Genomic DNA, 21,931 nt, shown 5'->3' on the forward strand with positions numbered 1-21,931 from the left:
TATGTGTGGGTGGAGATACCAAAGTCCGCTGTGGCGCTGAGAGCCGGGTCGCTTCCGCAGGTTCTGGGCTGGTAGACTGGCAAGTGTGCAGGGCTTCTGGGCTGGGCAGCCTTTCCTAGTGGAAAGCAGAGGCCCAAGCGGGCTTGCAAAGAGCCTGAATGGGTCGTTGATTTCGTTGGGAGCCAAGTGAAGGAAAATGCTTGTAGATTCAAGATACCTTTAATTCAGATAAATACCAGCCAAACGCAAGCCAGGGCAGTGAGGCCAGGGAGATGGGGCAGCAGAAGAGGGGGTTCCAAGTGCTGGTGGTTGCTTAAGAGCCCATGCTGGGTCATTCTGACCTCACCTTGACCATGCAGGCACACCTGTAGCCAGACCTTAGGAGACATGGTTACGGTGTCTCCCTACAGTAACCACTCTCCAAATAATGGTGACCTTCATGGGTCCATTTCACATAGACCAGTCAGTCCTGTGCAGTATGGAGGAGACACTACATTCTTGTGTTCTGAATTTGAGGTCTAAAGGCACTCATAAGAGAGGGTTCTCTCCAGTTAACAAGCAGCTGATTCCCCCCATTTCATTATATCCTGCAGTCCCTCTACATGGCTCTATACCGAGGATCCTCCAGCAAAAATATTAGTTGTTTAAATAGGCAAGTCTTCATTTCAGCATTTACTGTAATATGTTGTGGCGGTTTTCAGTGCTCCCCTTTAAACAAAGAAAATTGTCACGAGACTGTTTTGCCTGCAGGGTCTGTAAGCTTTGTGTATCGTGTCCAGGCTAGGACATCCTACCCACGGAATGGAACTCACAGTTGTGAGCCACAACACGATGCTGGACCTGAAAGCAGATCCTTTTCTAGAGCAGCAATTGCTCTTAACCACAGGCTGAGCTCTGACATCAATGCCACCAACTTTTATTGCTTATAGTTTTCAGGATTTACTTGTAAAACACTATTAAGTCTTCTGACCAAAATCATGTCCTCAGGTGTGGAGGATCTTCAATTTCTAAGGGCTAAACAACTGTAAAGTAATTTCCTAGTGTCTCATGAGTAGTCTTTATGAAATTATATGATAGGGTACTGAATTTGAAGTGGACATCATCATTGACCAGTGTTTATAAAACCCTGGCTTTGTTATTCTTAATCACCCTGGTTTATCATTCTTAATCTCATACACTTTGGAACCAGTCTGTACTCTCATCACAATCACCATAACTTAGAGATCTCAGCCTGAGACTCAGTCAGGAAAGGACAGATTCCTACACATGACAAAAATGTTCTTTTGGATTTTGGAAGATGTAAGTAGAGAGAAGAGAGCAGGGCAGCCTGATTAACAGAAGTGACAGCCTCTGCCTCAGTAGACTGAAGGAAAAACAGCAGAGCAATTGTCAATCCACAATAAAGGAGGATGAGGGTATCAAAGCTGCAGTGCAGGCTGGATATGTTCTCCACTCAACAGTGGCCTCTTCTCAATCTCAAGGAGCTAAACCACTCCACTAGGAGCGGCTGCCTTTCCTCAGTCTTGCTAAGACAAAGCTCTAAGAGGATTTCAGGGAAGGAGGTCTGAAACACCCTAGTGGAAGATACTCCTCAATGCAGGAGCCTTAATGACCATCCACGGCTCCCATTCCCCAAGCCCATTTGATTCTCTCCAAATGAAGACACATTGCAGTCCACACCCTGTGTGGCTCTTGCTGCAGGCCAGCTGGTCCCAGCTCACAAAGGTTCTGTAGCAACTTAACTCCAGGTTCCCAGGGAGCTTAAGAGGGAATTGGGCATGAGGGACTGTCCCCTCTGGTGACCTGGTGTCTGGAGCCAGACCACCTGACTTTTCAAAGCAGAAGGACCCTAAGCCAGGCAATTGGAAGCCCAAGGAGATCACCAGTCAACACAATCCCAGCCATAGAATGTTCAGGCTCAGCTGTCATCCATGACCAGCTCTTCAGTGAAGACCTCCATGCATTTAAGACCTCTCTAGACCCTGATGTCACTGAGCCCTTCTCACTCTGGATTATTTGAATTTCTTGATCTGGGCCAAGACCTGCCTACAGCCATGAAGTGGTGGCTTTGTAGGCCTGAGGTCAGGACATGCTGTGTCTATTGGGCAGGTAGAATTGGTGCCTGTAGATGAAAGTCCACATCTGGTGTGGAGTCCTTCTGATCCAGCTTTCTGGGGATGTTGCCTCATTTGCCTCTGCTAACCTGGCTGGATTCCCTACCTGGCAATGCAGGCTCCTGAGGGGCATCTCAAAGTTACTGACAAAGCCTGTAGCTTTTTTTTTTAAAGGAGCAGCAGTGGAGAGGCAGGACACTGGTATATTTCCTACAGATGCCATTGCCAAGTGTTTCCCCAGATCTTGGCCTGGGTTTCACAGATGGGAGTAGCTTTGACCCTCACTTCTGGGATGCAGTGTTTTCCTCACTTGCTAACTTAATTTGTACAGATTGAGACTCGGTTTCATTGTTTTCAGAGCAGCCTGTCTCAAGGGCTATACCCCTGAACCTTGTCCCACATTGCAGGGATTACATGGTGTCATCACCTCATCTGCTTTGGTTATCTTTTAACATGCAGCCCACACAGGCCAGGAATGTTCGAGTCAGCTGCCTAGTTTGTGCTGTAGGGCAATCATCAGTACACTGAATATGTATTACTCACTTGTTGATAAAGAAGCCAATTTGGGTAATAGCAAGGCGGTATAAGGCTATTGGTAAAGCCAAACTGAAAAATCCAGAGAACGTAAACATTCCCCAAGAAGCACAATGTTAGAGGACAGGTAAAACAAGGAGCAACATATACACTAATAGACATGAGTTAATTTAAGTTGTTAGAACTGATTAGTAATAAGCCTAAGCTATAGGCCTGATCATTTTGTATTCATAAGCTTTTGTGTAATTTAGGCCAGGTAGTGGTCATAAAAAAAGGTGTCTCCATTTACAATTTTTCCCCCGAGTGTTATGGTCAGAGTTAGAAATATCTTCAGGGAGTAATTCTAATTTAATTGGTATTTGCAATATGCTAAATATACAAGTTTTGAGACAGTTTGTTAGTCCAGTGTGGCTGGAATATTGTGGCTAAATACCTTCTGCCTAATGTGTGTTGAGGAGCTTGTAGGAGGATAGTTGTGTGAATTCACACCTGGGCTATCTTGTTGAAGTGTTTGAAATGACACAAGAAGAGGTTGTTAAAATACTGTGATATTAACACATATTTTTGATTCCTATCTGGTCATGATAGAGTACAACCTTAAAGGCAGGAATCAGGCCGCATTCAAATCTGAGCGTTTAAGGCCACCATTTTCCAATCAAGTTTCAGTGGGACAGCAAGGGACACAGACTCCATCTTAGGAATTAGTATCATGAAGATCAAGAACAGGTAACCAGGAATTTGGGCCCTGCCACAATCTTAGTACAGAAGTAGGATTCTGTGTGCTTCACAGCCACTGGTGTAGAATCAAAATGAAACACCAAGGCCAGAGATACAGCAGAACAGAAGCTCTTCAGCAGGGACCCTGGTGACAAGATCCTTAGGCTATCTCCCCATCTCATTCATGGAGACTGCCCATGTGAAAGACAGCAGCCTGGGAACCCACACTAATACAGGACCCTGATCAAACCCATCCAGACAAGCTACAAGTATCCACATTGGGATGAGTCAGAATACAACCCAGATAGAGTGGAATGGAGCCAGAGTCAATACTACCCCAGGATTTGCACACATGTCCCTGATGCTCCTCCACTGATGGGGCACTAACAGGGCATGGTCCAGCTAGGCCATTGCAAAATGAGCATGAATCCCAGCAGAGGTCACTGAAGTCAGGAACACAGGGATGAAAACATGGACCAGTGAGAGCAAGTAAACTTCATTCAGCACCTACACAGCTCAAGGGAATTCTTGGGCTTTGTCACGTATGACTAGGTTTAACCACAGCATAGGGTCCACATATCTTTCACTCACCCGAGTGCCTGAAGAGCCATTTAAGATGACCAAGTTAGTGGCAATGAGATGTATGGACAAAGAAGGCAAACTCATTAGGAGACGGTCATTTCACTACATACCTGCCACACAAGTGTAAGGGGCCATGGGCCCAAAGCTATGCTGTCTAAAGCCCACTTTTTGTAAGCATTTTATGACCTTTAAAGTTTGCGGCTTAAAGACAACCCTGTGAGCCTCATGTGACCCATAATTAGATAAGTTTGGCCAAGCGGGACTGCTAACAACTGCGTTCCGAGAAAAGGTGTGGGCCTTTCTGCCTGCTGATTCGAAGATACCGCAAGAATGTCCCAGCCCCAGCAAATACCAGCCGTTCCTTCCTGCTATCCCCCCGCTTGCCTAATTTCCTTGTTCCAGGGCTATATAAGCCCACTCTGAGCCCCAATAAATCGAGGCCTTGACAATGCACAGATGGACTCTGGTCCCCTCTCTTGTGCGCTTGGTCTCCTTCCCTTCTCTCACCCATGACTCTTTCAGGCAGCCCCCCTTCAGAACCCTGAATGACTGACCCTCCGGACGGGTCACACAAGTGTTAATAGAGATGTCTTGAAGCATATTGGCTTCTTGGTAAGTACATAAGATTACCTAAATATATGAGGTACTTCTATAGCAAGAAGTTGCAATAGGAAGGCTCCCAGGGCAGTATCTGGAATGAGCAGTCTTAGATGGCACACTTGGAGGACTTGATAACTTCAAGATGTGCCCTGGTCATTGACAACAAGCATGATTGGCAGGTTAGTCTGTTGAGTCCCGCTCCCAGAGGAGAGTGTTAGAGAGTTGTCAGTGTTGGCTGTGATCATGCCTACATACGAAGGCTCCTACAACAGGGATGGACAGGTGGCTACAAAGTTCAGAGCCCCTGACCTCAAACTGCATAAAACTAAACACCATACCTATACATCAGACCTTAAAGAAAAAGGTCTAAAAAGCAGCATGTAAGAAGTGAGTTTGAAGGCATCAACAAAGATGAATGCATTAAGTCTCATGTGCCCTGAGTGGAAACAAAATCCTTCCTACAGACATGGCCCTGGCTCTCCTCTCCCTCTTTCCACTTGTGTCATTTAATTGTATTTACCCTCTTGTCATGGGCTCTATGGTGTTCTTAATGGATAGAAATGTTCAAAGCAAAGGACACTCATAACCATATGTACACACAGATGACCCGATACTGGCACTCAGCAGCTCAAATGACAGACGTCTTAAAGTGCTTAGACATTCTTTGATCTGTCTACTGTGGCTGTTTCTAACTAGGATGTCAGGACCAAATGACTTTGGGGGACACCCAGCAGGTATGCACAGTGAGATGATGTGATCTGCTTTGGGGTGAAGAACAGCCACTTTCTAGTATCCAAACCACTGGAGAACAAAGCAATACTTGTACTAAATTCACTGACAACCTTCAGGGGTCTATTTAACATGGATCAAGGAGTCCTGTGAATCATGGAGACACTTCCTTCCTGTTTTACGAATCTGGAAAGTTAAAATGACTCTCACAGATGTTGGGGGAATTCAGGTTCTTGGTCACATGAGTATCCTCATTTCTTAAGATCCATGAAGAGAGAGTGCTGCATGATCTGAACAGTCTACACACCTCCACTTCTCTTGGAGGACTTCCTACAGGCAATCAAATGACCCCTCTTGAACACATACAAGTAGGTTGGGAACCAGGATTTCAGCATGGTAACTCAACACTCCCATTATTCCCAAGAAGTATTTCTACACCATGAGCCCTGTCCCATTAGGAAACTAGTTTCCTGCCCTTCTGGAGTACACCGCTACTGGGGTCCTGTCTCCAATAAGAAGTTGAATTCCCCCATTCACTGTATCCTGCAGATGCCTCTCCATGGCTCTGGATAGAAGTTCCTCCAGCATAAATATCAGCTGTTTGGACAGCCAAGTTCATTTAAGCGTTCACTGTGCTTTCCCAAAGAATTCAATGAGAAGGGAGTAATTTCAACACTGCTCGCAGCTCCTGAGGAGGAAGTCACCATACCACTACCACCAGAATCAGTCGTTTCTTCAACCATAGGCCAAAAGCCACCAGTTCCTCCACTCCCCATGGCATCTTCTAAGGATATCAAATCCTCAGTATCCAAGTTAAAGCACCATCCACCCCTGCCGTACATCCTTCCCATTTAACTGAGGTGACCCAGAACACACTTTAGAAATGGTGCTGCTATCATGAGTACAGACGGCAAGAAAGTTGAAGTCTACTCGATACTCCAGCAAAATGCATATTCAGAACAAGAATGTCCTATTCCCCAAACATCTCTTGAAGCCAAAACGAAGCCGATTTCTAAGAAACCTGAGATGGCTATCAAAGGAGCCACCAAGATGGCCAAAGAAACCACACAATGAAATTTCATAAGAGAGGAGAATGGCATAGTTGAGGTTATAACTTCAGAAAGGGAGTCTGTGTTTGCTGCCTAGGGAAGAATTACAATGAAATTGCTTCTCCCCAATCCAGTCACAGAAGATACCAGGGCAGCCTGACTAACAGCACTGACAAACTCTGCCACAGAATCCAGATAATACATTGGCAGTGGTTTTAGTCACCCACCCTGTCTGGAACTAATGTCTCAGTCTCCCAGGAAGTCTATACTCCTTCACTTCTATTCTAGGACTTTCCAGACTATCATGGCTGCTCATGAACACTTACATGAGACTGGGAACCAGGATCTCACCATGGTAGCCAAACACTCCCATTGTTCCCAAGTAGTGTATTTCTACTACTGAAAGACCTCAGAAGAGGTACTTTCGTAGAAGGAGACCCGCACCCAGGAATCAGCGAAACCACAAACTTTGGATGCAAAGGCAAGAGGCTTTATTAGTAGCGCTGGTACCTGGGGTCTTAGCTTTTGTTAGGCTAAGCCCCGAGCCCCGGAAGGGGAGTCCTTTTATAGGGGAAAAAGGCACCGTAATAGTCAGGCGAAACGGCCTTTATCTTTTGCCGCGTCCAGATGGCTGACCTTGGGACAGAGCGATCCCGCGGGGGCCGGGGCCGGCCTTGTGCGGCGGTGGGGAAGTGCCGGCAGCTGTGGGGATCAAGGGTCGGGGAGTGCAGGGGAGGATGTATTCCCCACGCGCTCTGCCAGCTGCCGACCGGAGAAGGAGGCAAACTTAAAAGAAAAAGCTAAGGGCGGGGGTCTTTCATTCCCCCATTTCTCTTGGAACTGAATGGAATCTTTCATTCAGAGGTCTCTGGATATTTTGGGTCTATTAGAATGTAGGGACCAATATAAGGATTAAAAATAGAATAACCAGGGGTCCCTATGCCGGCTGCTTTGCCCCCCATTGTTACTCCTTCTAATAATAGGGCCATGGTTAAGGATATTGGCTCCCTCGATGATTTCTTTAGTATGCTGTAAACATATTCAGGTTGGTGATAGTTTTTACTTTGAGTCTAATTTAAAGATGGCCCCCCGATCTGATCCCGACAGGTACTAGCGAAGGCCCCAAGCATCTCCCTTCTGCCATTCTGATGCTTTCTTACCCTCATCCGTAAAGGAAATAAGGAGAGGCATAGAGGTGGTACCGGTGGAGCCCTTTTGCCATCCTCTGGTTACCTGAATCTTGTCCCATGAGGATGAAGGCTTCCAGTGAGCATCCCCTGTCGTTTTGCATCCCCATGCAAGGGAGTTCCTTTTGACTTAGCATTTTAACCAGGGAAAATGGACGGCGAAATTTCTTTCCAAACTGCTTCCTGCTGACTTTGGGACGAAGTTAGGGACCCCAGAAGGTTGAAATGCTAGTCAAAAGCAAAAAGGAATTTAGACAATGGGGAATCCATCAGGGGCTTCTGGTTAGCAGACACTGTTGCAGAGATAGGGGGTGTCCACATCAGCAGACTGGTTCACATCCATAGCAAGTCTAGGGTTCGCAGTCTACTTAGAACAGTCTGAAGTCAGCAACTGGTACTCAGATGTCTGTCAGAAGCAGAAACCTGTTTAAGACATATTTAAACTGGGAACAGAGGTTAAAACTTATTTACTGAAGCCCACAGTGTAGAAAAAGCAGATATCTGGATATCTGTTCAAACAGCAACAACATATTTAGCAAAAACTACAGATTTGGGCTATAAGCATGTACATTTTTCTTCTGTCCAGAGAGGCAGGTATGGATTGGACAGAGGTGTCTTTGGCCTGATGAAAAGCCCTTAAGTTTGTACTTAGATGACAACCAAAATAAACTTAAAAACCTTGAGCTTGTGCCTGAACAGTAGATAGTCATTATTTTATCAGCTAACATATTTACTAGTCTATAGTGGATCTGACTGTCTGATGCTGTCAAGCTGACAACCAGTAATATTTCAGAGATCTGAGAAGGGTATATTTTGTCCGAATCTACTAAAAAGTGACAGAAGCCAGTTAGAAGCAGGTCCATATACAGTTAGCCAAACCCAAGTTTCTCCATTACCGTTGGAGGCAGCTGTCTCAAAGAAAACAATCTTCGCCAGGCCTATATTGTGAGACGTTTTATTTTCTCTCTGTGGAAGAGGGACATGGAAAAGACTGACCTTGTTTTGTCTAGGCAAAGGGGTACAATCAATTTTCCAGTGTCCAGCAGCTTTGTCCACAGTCTCGGCCAGGTTCTGGCAGGCGGCAGGTTTCATATCTGAGCATCTGCTCATTGGTCCAGGTGCAGGAACTGAGGTGCCTGTAATCTTCGGGTCATTGTCAGGATCTGGCAGTCTGTCTGACATTATAAACTTTAAAGATAACAATTTAAATGCCATATTCTGAAGATCTCTGAAGCATTAGAGGTCTGTTTGTCTGTTTTAATTACTTGCCTTAAGCACACATTAAGTATACAGGTGGCTAGGTAAGGTCTTATTTCTGTAAATAATTTTTAGTCTGACTGTAACTGGTTTTAACTTAGTAAGATGTTTGAAACAGCACAGCTGAACTTAAAACTGCATAGAGCTACCTTATATTCCTTAAACAGTAGCTTAATTTTTTTCTTAGGCAGGGTTTTTCTGTGACTTTGGAGCCTGTCCTGGAATTCGATCTGCCGGACCAGGCAGGCCTTAAACTCATAAAGATCTATCTGCCTCTTATTCCCGAGTGGTGGGATTAAAGGCATGTGTCACCAATGTTCTAAACTTTAAGGTGTGTGCTACCTATATCCTGAGCTTAAAGGTGTGTGTTACCAACATCCTAAATTTATTTCTAAAATATAAACTGTAATATCTTATAATAGATCAGCATCTTTCATAAAACAAAAACTTTATATTGTCAGGCTTTGCTCAAAAATAATTCTAAATTGAAGCTCTTTAAGTACAAACATTAATAAAAATAAACATTAAAAAACTGTTTTTTTTTTTAAAGAAATTTAAATTTCCTTAAGGTCTTTCTGTAATATATAGAAGCATTAACATTTTAAATCTTAACTGAAAAACTTGTTTCTAAGATGGTATCTCTAATTTCCATGCGCTCATCTTTAGTCAAGATGGCGGTTTAAGTATTCTTTTTTTAATTTTAGCAAAATGGCGACCAGTCAAGTCATGTGAACATTTTGCCATGTGCTGGCTACCGGGAAGCAGAACATTTTAAAACAAGTATATATAATTTTTTTGAGAAATAAACAGGACCTTTTAAAACAGAATTAGCTTAATATGGTTAAACATGAGAAACCATAGCATAGTTTATATTTTTCTCTGACTTATAACAACCCCTTTTTTTTTCTGACTTTTAACAACCTTTTTTTTCTGACCTTTTATAACTTGCTTTAACCCTCTATTATTTTCTGTAACAATCTTCTCTGCTATGACTTGCTTTAGCTCTCTATAACCTTTTAGTTCATTTTTCTGACTCTTAGATATTTTTAGACAAGTTTTCTTTTTTTTCCCTCTTTATTATTTAAGTTTCTTATATATATATTTTTTTCATTTCTCAGTCAACATAAAAATTTTGTCAAAGTCCCTTTTTCATGAAGTATAGCAAAAAGCACATTGATCCCTGTCCAGGTCGCTGGTGGCCTGCCCTGGATCTTCCGGATCATAGGGAGTATACATCCTATATGCTTCTTTTAGTCTCTCTAGAAAAGCGGCGGGCGATTCCTCAGCCCCCTGTATCATCTGCTTTACCTGGGCCAAATTGGTGGGTCGGCGTCCTGCCCCCCGGAAACCCGCTACGAGCACCCGGCGATAGAGACGTCCTACCTGCTACAGTGGTAAAATCCCATTCAGGTCTTTCAAGAGGGCAAGCCGCATCAATTTCATTGGGCAGCTGGACGCGCTGTTTCTCCTCCTAGGTTAAGAGGACCTGCCGAGGCGGCGGGGCCGCTTCTGCCTCTGGCGGGGGCGGCGGCGGTGCCGGATATGGCAGGGGCTCCTCAGTCAATTCTCCCGGGGGGGAGTAAGGGAGTGCGTGGCGGGCGGTTAGAGGGGGAAAGGAAGGGGGGGCCCTTGGGGTGTCTTTTACCTGAAATATAGTTTGGGGGTTAAAGGTATCATCCCGCGGCCAGCCCACGTCAAAGGCTGGCCATTCTGAGGAACAAAGAGTAATCCATTTGCGTTTATGCACATCAACTACAAAACAAAGACCAAACAACACAGAACAGGCTTTCGCAGCGCGGTTTCGACAGAGAGTCGAAAGTAAAACTCCAGAAAACAAATGAGCCCAATGAGGCTCCAAACGCTAAGGCATCTAACCTAGCCAGAAAACAAATGAGCCCATCGAGGCTCCAAACGCTACCAGGACGTCTCCTGGAGCCGCAGTCGGGAGTCCGAACCCGTCAGTTCCTCCCCGGAGCCGCCAAATAAAATACAAATGTACGCAGCTGTGTACTCCAAACGCAAGCGCAGTTCATAAAATGGTTTCAGACAGAAAGACAGGACAGGACGAGACAATGAAAGGCCCGCTGCCTCTCTGTCTCCCCTCGCCTATGCCGATGCTGGGTGTTCTCTCTGGAGCAGCCGGGATGGGCTGGGAAGAGCAGTTGACCGAGGGCAGCACGTCGGGGACTGAGCAGGGCAGGGCTAGGATGCGGCCAGGGGCTGGAGAGTGCAGCGCGGGCGATGCTTGTCCGGGAGCTGCGAGCTGCGAGCAGGGAGCCACCTCCAAGGCCAAGGGCGGAGCCGCCCTGCTTCCCCTTCATCCCGCTGTCCCTGCCCCCGCCGGCCTCCACTTCCCCCGCCCCCACGCCCCCCCAATGGGGAGCCTTCGTCCCAAGGTCAGCCATCTGGACCGGCAAAAGATAAAGGCCATTTCGCCTGACTATTACGGTGCCTTTTTCCCCTATAAAAGGACTCCCCTTCCGGGGCTCGGGGCTTAGCCTACCAAAAGCTAAGCCCCGGGGTACCAGCGCTACTAATAAACCCTCTTGCTCTTGCATCCAGAGTTCGTGGTTTTGCTGATTCCTGGGTGCGGGTCTCCTTCTACGAAAGTACCTCTTCTGAGGTCTTTCAACAAGACAGTGGATCCACATAAAACTTACCTCCCAAATGTGGGTCGGTGGTCCCTGGGCGGGTCTCGATCCCGGACGAGCCCCCAAATGAAAGACCTCAGAAGAGGTACTTTCGTAGAAGGAGACCCGCACCCAGGAATCAGCGATACCACGAACTTTGGATGCAAAGGCAAGAGGCTTTATTAGTAGCGCTGGTACCTGGGGTCTTAGCTTTTGTTAGGCTAAGCCCCGAGCCCCGGAAGGGGAGTCCTTTTATAGGGGAAAAAGGCACCGTAATAGTCAGGCGAAACGGCCTTTATCTTTTGCCGCGTCCAGATGGCTGACCTTGGGACGGAGCGATCCCGCGGGGGCCGGGGCCGGCCTTGTGCGGCGGCGGGGAAGTGCCGGCAGCTGTGGGGATCAAGGGTCGGGGAGTGCAGGGGAGGATGTATTCCCCGCTCCGCCAGCTGCCGACCGGAGAAGGAGGCAAACTTAAAAGAAAAAGCTAAGGGCAGGGGTCTTTCACTACTACATGAGATCTATCATAAATAGCAGTACAGTTAGCTGCCAAAGTCACAGACCCTGGGGCAGCAGATAGCTAGTGCTAAGGAAAGAAGTTTGGTCCCAGGCAGTGGTGGACAGGGAGGCCAAAAAAATTAAAGAGGCTTCCCAACTGAACAAAACTTCCCGCGTCAAAGTAAGCAAAGCTTCCTATGGGTGGGGGCAGAGCTTCTAGAATCTTCTATGGAGATCAGACACTTGTGAGATCATAACGAGTCTCATTCCTGCCACCCTGATCATTAATTTTTAGCTCAAGAACTCTGACCGGTAGTCTCTGGATGGGGGCCCATTGTGGCCATACTTCTGCATTGCTAATTTCAACTTGTGACTCCCATGGTTTCAATTAAGTCCATGGCAGGAGGGTCTGCCAAATGTCCGTTTTTCCTCTTCAAGCATGGCATCTCAGTGTTCAGAGCACCTTGCTTCTCCCCAGGCAGTAGGCAGACAATGCAGGAAGGAACACATTTGGGGAAACTCGGGGTCTTGGCTACTTAGCTTCATTTTACCTGGGATCTTTTGAACACAACCCAGTCAGATGAGCTATCCTAGGGATGGCTGGCCTAACTTTTAGATACCCCCAGCTGCACTATGTTCAATAAAGGCCAGATGAGCCTTATATCTCAAAAAAGTAAAATCAAAGAAATACTGTTATATCCCCCTAATTTCCCTTGCAACTGGAAGACTTCCCATGCATAAATGAAAGTTGAGAACTCTAAAAATCTTTATAAAATTGTCACACAGAAAACATTGAAATTACTCATACTACTTGAACAAAAGTAGAGAAACAGGAGAGTGAAAGTCACTCCCCTTCCAGACACTATGAAACAAGACATAAGTCCCACACACCAGCCTCAAGTTCAGTTTTGGAGGCAGAAAAAGGCAGGCATCAGTTGAGTTCCATCCTGTCAGCCATCTGCGGATACCAGACGCTGTAATGTGAGCTCTTCCCGCCTGCCTGGAACCATAGCCACATCAACCCCAAATGAAAATATAAAATTATATTAAGTATGAAACTGTTGGCTATGACTTCTTATTTGGCTAGCTCCATCTAAGTTAACCCATTTCTAATAATCTATGTCTTCCACGTGATCTTTTACAGAAGAAAGGTCCAGGGACCAATTACTCCTCTGGCATCCTACATGTTGACTGCTCAGCATGTCTGTAGAGAGAGAATAGACAGAAGAGAGCAATTTCCTGCTTGTCCCTTTTTATATTCTGAGTCTGCCCAGCTATGTCACTTCCTACCTAGCTAATCAATGTTTTATTCATTAACCAAGAGAGATACAAATACACAGAAGATCTTCCCCAATGAGGATGGAGTTAGGAAAACATAGGACAGACTTCTGTCTATTCTTAGGCAGCTTATGCTTCATACATGTCCATCTCCTATGACTTTGAACCCTTAGCCCTCAAACACGACCTTCAGGATCATCTAAGTTCCTGTCACCAGGCTGAGGGGCTGATGAATCCACACAGGCTGGCTTCTAATTTCACAGATCTGATGTTTACACTTGTCCCAGTCCATTATCCTGAGCCACTCCCCTCCACTTAAAGAAGGCTGAGACCTCTGAAACCAACCCCCTCAAGGAAACCAAGATCTGGTACCTGGCCCAGCCCTGGAGTCCTATGTTGACCCAAAACTACAAGTGCTGGGTTGGGACATATACTGAGCCTGACAGTTCACCCCTGAAACATCACTCAGCTCTTAGTCCCTGTTGGATCTGGATATGCTGTGGCCTCTGTGTCGAATCTCCACTCAGCAGTCAGTTTCCTGAATTTGGCAGTGAGAGCAGGTGCTTTAAGAAAAGCTCAGAGCAGAGCAATAGTCAATTCCCCGATCAGGAGCATAAGGCATTAAAGACACAGCACAGGCCGGCTCCTGTGTATTTTCTCCACTCAAGGGTGGCCCTCTCAGTCTCCAACAACCAGGAGCTGAGCCCAACAACCAGAACCAGTCTTCCCCACACAAATCTCAGGGCTGACTCAAGGGAAACACACAGTTCCACCTGAGCAGAAGTCACAAACATACCAAACGGAGATAAGTCAAGGCCACTCACCAGGTATGGGGGACCAACATCTACAGTGCCAACAAACTTCATACTAGGGGTGCATCTCCAAGGCAGACCCCTCTCCTGACACCCACGGGCAAGCACCAAGTGTTCCTCTGTTTCATTTCCAGCGAAGAGTGGGTCCCTCCACTAATAAGCACTTGAATCATCAGACCTAAGTGACCGAGCCATTTTCAACCTTTTTACTACATAAACCTGCTAAGCAGACAGCCCAAACACAAGTATCCCAGAACTCCAATTTTCCTCAGAACTGTAATCAGCAGCAATTACAGAGGAAGAATAAAGAACAAATGCCCCAGACTTTTTCTCATCTCCAAGGTAGCAATGAGAAGCAAAGAGAAGGACCATGCTCTGGCCGGATTAAAGTAGAAGAATGCTATAGTGGTGAAAACCAGTATTCAAAAATCAAGTAATTTCCAAACTCACAGTAGCCAAAGGCCATTAGAGCCAGTACAGAATGTGAGTAGTAAGAATTACTCTTACCTGAATATCTTCCAATCAAATCCCAGAAAATCACAGATTCCTGTTCAAATGATACACACCCAGTTCCTGAGACTCAGCCAACTCTATATCCTCAACTCTGAAGGAAATAAGACCGAGCCTGCAGAACATTCCATATTTTCCAAGTGATGTGAACCCAAATTAGGATATTCATCATCACAGGTGCTTCCCTGTCCAAGAACAGAAGCCTCCACAAGCTCTGGCTCTGCAGGGATTTAAAAGGCAGAAGCCAGAATTTGTCATCTGGGCAGGCAGCAAGACTAGCTGAAGTAGCTCAGCAGAGGTACTCGGTGCCTAATCCAGCAAAGGCACTCTCTGTCCCCAAGCCAGGAGGAAATCAGATGCAGACCCCTCCTCAAAGGGACACTCAGAAGCATGCCACCCTAGGTGGCTCCTCTTACAGAAGCAAGAGCAGCAGCAAGCACAGCAGTCCCAGGCTGACTCTTGTCATAATCAGATGCACAGGCCAATCAAGACTGAGCCTGGGTCCAAACCCTCTTCCTGTAAACGCCCCATGCCGGCACCCCAAGAAAATCTGTCCAGAAGGATAAAGCAAGAGATTTCCCCGCTGAGCTGTGATGATGGGCAGCCGAAGAGCATCTTTGAGACCTCGGAGCAGCATCTGAAGCAGTTTCAGCTCAGCTCATTCTTTAACCACAAGTCCCTGACTCTCTCAAAAGGAACCAATGAGAGTGGAGATATCAGGGGCCATCACAGTTTTATCTACTAATGTTCACGCTGCAGATCCTGAGAGCCACATTCCAGCTTCGGAAAAACCAGCAACCAAAAGGACAGCTGGCTCTGCTCAACAATTTTTTGGACTCACCTTCCAAACTCCTAAAACTTGCTATAAAAATTTATTGGATACTCCCATCAAGACTCAATATGATATCGCATCATGCAGATGTGTGGAACAAGTTAATGAAAAAGATAAAGGTTGTTTTTATACCCATCTAGGAGCTGGTCCTAATGTGGCAGCTATTAGAACAATCATGAAAAAAAGGTTTGGACAGAAGGGTAAAGCTCTTAGGATTGAAAGTCATCTATCCTGGAAAAGAAGGCAAAAGTTCTCAGGGATGCCCGATTGCCAAATGGGTGATTTGAAAAGGGAGCCTTGAGAAATTCCTGTGATTGGTTCGAGAGCGAGCTGGCCATAGCCGTGATGTTGCTGTGATTCCGATTCTTATAATATGGGAAGGAATCCCAAGACCTTGGCTGACCAACTCTACTCAGATCATAGAGAGGCCCTGAGTAAATACGGTGCCCCCTCTATTTGATGCTGTGCCCTGAATGTAGAGGGAACCTGTGCTTGTCAGGGCTTGGATTCAGAAACCTGTGGTGCCTCCTTTTCTTTTGGTTGTTCTTGGAGCATGTACTATAATGGATGTAAGTATGCCAGAAGCTAGAACCCAAGGAAATTTAAGCTACTTGGAGATGATCCAAAAGAGGAAGAGAAAGTAGAATCTCATTTGCAAAACCTGTCTACTTTCATTGCTCCAATAGACAAGAAGTGTGCACCTGATGCATACAATAATCAGATGGAATGTGAACACCGAGCTCCAGAGAGTGCCGTTTGGGTCTGAAGGAAGGCCAACCATTCTCAGGGGTCACTGCATGTATGGACTTTTGTGCTTACGCCCACAGAGACCTGCACAACATGGCAAATGTCAGCACATTGGTGGGCACCCTCACTAGAGAGGACAATCGAGAAATTGGAGGAGAACCTAAGGATGAGCAGCTGCGCGTATTACCAATGTACAGAATCTCTCCTGTGGAGGAGTTTGGAGTGCTGAAGGTCAGGAGGAGAAGATACCAAACAGGTCGATTCAGGTCCGGAATTTTTATTGGAGGAAAGTGAGGATGTTAGCAGAGCCGGTCAAGAGTTGTCGACAAAGAAAACTGGAGGCCAAGAGAGCTGCAGCTGAAAAGCTTTCTCCCCTGAGAACTGCTCAAATAAGAATGAAAAGGACAAGTCTTCATGAACAAAGCAGATAGAAACTGCAAACCAAAAGAAACATCTGCCAGAACAATTGTGGCCTTCAGGATCTGTCATACACAGTAGCCCCAGCCACTCCAGAGGAACCGTCACCAAGTACAGCAGCCACACCAGGCACAGGCACAGCCACCTCAGACACAGCCACAGCGTATCTTGCCCAGCAACTCTCAATCCGAGTCCATTGGCTCTTACTCCACCAACCCATGCATGAGATGTTCCAACCCACTTAGTGTTTCTCCAAGTTCTTCACACACTTCAGAGATGTACGGAAATACCAATCATGCAAACCTTTATCCACCTCATCTCAAGCTGCAGGTTCATATTTGAGTTCTGACCCCATGAGCCCCTAACCCTGGGTTTTTCAACCAGAATAACCAATATGCAGCATACTAGTACAATGGGAACATGTCTGTGGACAACTGCTCTCCTTTCTTTGGTTCTTACTTCCCCCAGTCTCAGCCCAGGGATCTGTATAGATATCCAAGCCAGAACCCCCTCACCAAGATGAACCTACCACCCATCCACACACTTTACCACACTTAGAGAGACTGTCTCCAAACCTCTAAGTACTTAAGTTATGGAAACCAAAACATGCAGTGAATGCCCTCAGCAACTCTACCATAAAACCGGATGTACATCACCTGGCAACGTTTCCTCCTTATCCCACCCCTGGGATGGATGGCCATTTCATGGGAGCTGCCTCCAGATTACCATACAGCATGAGCAAACCAAACACTACACAAACAGTGAGCACCATCCACCTTCTCACACTATCCACAGCTACCCGCCTGCAGCTTGAGGCACGACAGCCAGCTCCAGTCAGGCCTTCCACAACAAGGAGAACATGCTCTCCCTCACAGCTAACGGGTTATCCAGGGTGCTTCCAGGGCTTAATCATGACAGCACTGCTCCTGCCCAAATCCTGTTCCACAGTCTGACTGAGGACAGTCAGGAGAAGCAGCCTGGGGCAGCAGGCCAGGGCGCAGCTTCTTCTGTGGAGGACAATGAGGAGGTTTGGTCAGACAGTGAGCAGAGCTTTCTGGATGCTGACATTGGAGGGGTGGCTGTGGCTCTAACTCACAGATCCATTCTCATTGGGAGTGCAAAGCGAGAGGTTCATGCCACAGCCCAAATAAATAATCCTGACTGGGGTCATCCCGCCAGGATCTCACTTGTATTTTACCAGCATAAGAACTGAATGAGCCAAAGCATGGCTTGGCTCTGGGAAGCCAAAATGTCTGAAAAGGTCCAAGAGAAAGGGGAAGAGTGTGAAAAGTATGGACCAGACCACGTGAAAAGTATGGACTAGACCACGTGTCTCAGAAAAGCCATGGCAAAAGGGTAAAATGTGAACCCGAAGAGCTGCAGGAACTTTCTGAGCCCGGTTACCTGCGCTTCATCCAGTCTCTTGCTGAGAACACAGGGTCTGTGACCACAGACTCCACGGTGACTACATCTCCATATGCCTTCACTCAGGTCACGGGGGCCTTACAACAGATATGCATGATGCTGTCCTTTATGCCAGGCCACCTAGAATAACCTGTCAGTAGTATAGTTCTCATGTCATGGGCAGTTGGGAAAGGTCACAGCATCCATGACAAATGCTGTCTCTCTCTCTCTCTCTCTCTCTCTCTCTCTTTCTCTCTCTCTCTCTCTCTCTCTCTCTCTGTGTGTGTGTGTGTGTGTGTGTGTGTGTGTGCGCACGTGTGTGTGAACATGTGTGTTGGGGGAGGGTGTCAACTCACCAGCAAAATAGGAATTAATTTTACCATTGCACTTAATCTCTGCTGACTTCCCAAGTGGTCACTGGTGGCATTCAGGAAAAAGACCAAAGCATCCTATGCAAAGGGAAGGTAGAAAGCAAGTGCTCCACAGTTTCTATTTTTAAAACCACTGGTTCTCTTATTGGCTGAGGTCATATGTGTGTGAGATGCTCCCTGGCCACTCCACACATGTGACCACTTCTAATACCAAGTTTGCACAGCCATGGGACACAATACTGTAGTCATACAGTTGCAGGAATCATCTGGTGCTGATCTGATTACTGAATACTGGAATTATGGCTTTTTAACATGCAGTTTTTACTGTAACCTTAACATTAACTTATTCATCAAAAGTAGTGATAGGAAGCTTTGGTGAATAATGGCAAAACACTGAAATTTTGGGGTAGGACATGAAATGGTGTTACACAAATAGTGTCTTTAGTAGCTGAAAAGTTAATGCCTTTTTATCATGCAACCAGTGCATTGAGTGGCCTTGAAGAGCTGGGGGTACCTTTCACTTACATTTCTGTCTTATTCTTATACAGCTTAGTTTTTAAAACATGGGCATTTTAAAGGCCTCTGGACTCTGCTCATCCAGTGATGTCCTTGTAGGACTATAAACATAATGTGTACATATACACATTTTTATATGTGCAAACACATGTATATTGAAATATTTTAAGTGGTGTTTTAGAAGCACTTTGCCTACCTAAGCTTTGGCAACTTTAACAATGTTAAGGCACTGGGATGTTTTAAGTTTACTTTCGTTTAAGATTAAGTTTTTTTTTAAAGGAAAGCTTTTAAAACATTTGCTTTTAGCCATGTATCTGCTGATGAGCAGTATTCGTTGTTGACACGGCCTGTGAAATCCAAATGGAAGCTGAATGGGTGTGTTAGTCCACAAAATACATGCTTTCTGGTGCTCATCTTACATGCTATACTACAAACAGTATGACAAGTTCATTTGCTTCTGTGGGTACAGCTGAAGATTCTCTGCTAACTGCAGGCAATAACTAGTGGATTGCCACAGACCCAGCAAAGCTAGCTTGTCCACCTAGGTCCACACCGTCTCCTGCATCTGTATGGTCAGGACAGGAGGCTGCCTTTGGGTTACTCATGCATTTCAATGTCATTGCTTTGCTTAAGTCTCCTAACCAGGTCGCTGGAGTGGACTGACGCCTGCATAAGATGAGCAGTCAGGGTTAAGCAATCTGTCAGTGACAAAACAGAACAAAAACCCTAAACAAAATAGGCTGCTGGTTTGCCGTGGGGATTTCAAATCATAAATTTGTATAAAATATGACAGTTGTATAGTAAATTAAATTGTAAAACTTTTCAATGTAATGCTTTAGTATTTTAGTACTGTAAGAATTAAATATATACATATGTATATGTAGGAGATTGAAGAAAAATAAACATGATGGTGCTACTCAGATTGCTACAAATAGATGCTAATGAGCTAAGAATTGATTAAAAGTTTGAGTGATGTTCCTACTTGTCATATACCTCAACACTAGCTTGGCAATAGGATACTGAACTAAATGAAAGCTTATAGCATTGTATACCACCATTTAAAAAGTTTTATTAAAGCATACCGTTTTCAATACTTGCTTTCTTAGCAAGTATAACTTGAATTTCAAAACTTTTGTTCTAAAAATTCAGGGATGTTCAGCTCGTTCTCCTTATGCTAACCTGTCATCTGTGTTTATGTAAAGTTGTTGGGAGCTGCAGAGTACCAAGCCTAAAAGATGGCCCTGGTTTCCGCCTTCCACCAGCCGGACGGCCAGTGCTCTCTGTGGTAAACAACTCCTTATTAGGAGAGAGGCCACGTATCCTTCTAAATCGGCTTGGTGACAACCTATCCTAGCGTGCCACCTGGGCGTAGATGATTGGTAGTTGCTGGATATATGAAGCCCCGCCTTCCTGGGTTTGGGTCCACTTCCTGAAAAAAATCAAGGTTCCCGAATAAACTGTGAGATTCCTCGGTGTTGCGTCATTCTTGCTGGTCAAGGGTGGACGCGACAAGTGGTGGCCCGTATGGGGAATCTTCCCAAAAGCAAACCGAAAGTAAACACCTCACTCCTGCTTTAACTTGCAGAGTGAGAGTAAAGTGAATGGACCCCACTATTATAGCTGTGATTTGGCTACTTTGTAACATTGCAGTGTGGGCTTTTGTTTTTTGGTGGTGTTAGCCGACTTGCACACCTTCGGAGCGAGGACACAAACTGAAACAAAAGCACTATGGGATCGTCACCATCACATCCAATTTTTCTGGCTCTTCAAGAGCTGCTTCATTCTAAAAATTTAAGGTTAACTAAAGCCACGTTGCAGAGGTTCCTGAGTGAATGCGACGCCATTGCACTGTGGTTCGCGGTTTCGGGCAATCTCTCGGTGGCTAGTTGGGATAAATTAGGGAAAGATTTGGATTTTGCTTGGGAACAAGGAACGTTGAAGCCGTGCGTTCGTCCGATATGGCGACTAGTACGCAGCTGTCTAGAGGACCAAGAGGGATATAAGAAAGCTATAGCAAATGGACAAGCTGCCCTTGAAATGTTTCAAGAAGAAAGATCAGAACAGTCAGAAAGTGAGGCTGGAAAGGAAAAACGGAAAGGGAATAAGAAGCGAGTCTATCCTTCTCCGGGAGAATTGAGGAAGGAGTTAAAAGAACAAGGAGAGGATTCAGGATCAGAGCAGGATATATGTGAGGATGAGGACCTCACGGAGGATGAGGAGGGAGAGATTATTGAGCTCATGGAAAAACATTCCTTAAAAGTACCAGAAAAACAGCGCCCTAAAATGGCGGCTGTAAAGCAAAGGCACCGCCCTGTTGCTCCTCTCCCCTACTGCTGGAAAGAGGAAGTAGGAGCTTCTGGTTGCTCCACCTTGTGGCCGGGCATTGGTGGTGCACGCCTTTAATCCCCAACACTCGGGAGGCAGAGGCCATTGCTCCTTTGAGAGTGGACTTTCCAAAGATTAGATGTGTTCATTACATGGATGATATTTTATTGGCTGCCAGAGATGATAAAACGCTCAATAAGGCGTATATAAAATTGGTAAAATTGCTTGAGATGCGTAATTTAGTCAGAAAAGGTACAAAGGGACACTGTTATTATCTAGGGGCTAAGATTCTCCCTCATACAATTATTCCACAAAAGATAAGAGATTAGAAAAGATAATTTAAAAACTCTTAATGATTTTCAGAAGTTGTTGGGAGATATAAATTGGATAAGGTGTTATTTAAAATTACCTAATTATGAGTTGAAACCATTGTATAATATTCTCAATGGTGATTCAGCGTTAGATTCACCTAGGCAGTTAACCGCTAAAGCCAGAGAAGTTTTGAAGAAAGTGGAGACAGAATTACAAAATGCCAGCCTTAAACGGCTAATAGAAAATATGGATATTCTTTTGTGTGTGCTCCCAACATTCTCCCAGTCTACAGCTTTGCTGTGGCAAGATGGTCCGTTACTATGGATTTATTCTAAATCCTCCCCAGGACAAACTATTGAATACTATCCTGCAGCGGTTGCTGACTTGGCTCAAAATGGGATACAGCAATGCATTCAATATTTTGGGAGACTACCAAATAAGATCATAATCCCATATACTGTTCAGCAAGTTAAGATCCTTTGTGGAACTGTGTATGATTGGGCCATTCTGCGC

General features: G+C 45.5%; 1 pseudogene; it reads left to right on the forward strand.

Annotated features, from left to right (window-relative positions):
• The first annotated feature begins 6,952 nt into the window (after positions 1–6,952).
• Positions 6,953–18,044, forward strand: LOC100773639 (annotated as a pseudogene).
• Positions 18,045–21,931: the final 3,887 nt, after the last annotated feature.

The sequence above is a fragment of the Cricetulus griseus genome (genome assembly GCF_003668045.3).
Source record: "Cricetulus griseus strain 17A/GY chromosome 1 unlocalized genomic scaffold, alternate assembly CriGri-PICRH-1.0 chr1_0, whole genome shotgun sequence".
NCBI lineage: Eukaryota > Metazoa > Chordata > Mammalia > Rodentia > Cricetidae > Cricetulus > Cricetulus griseus.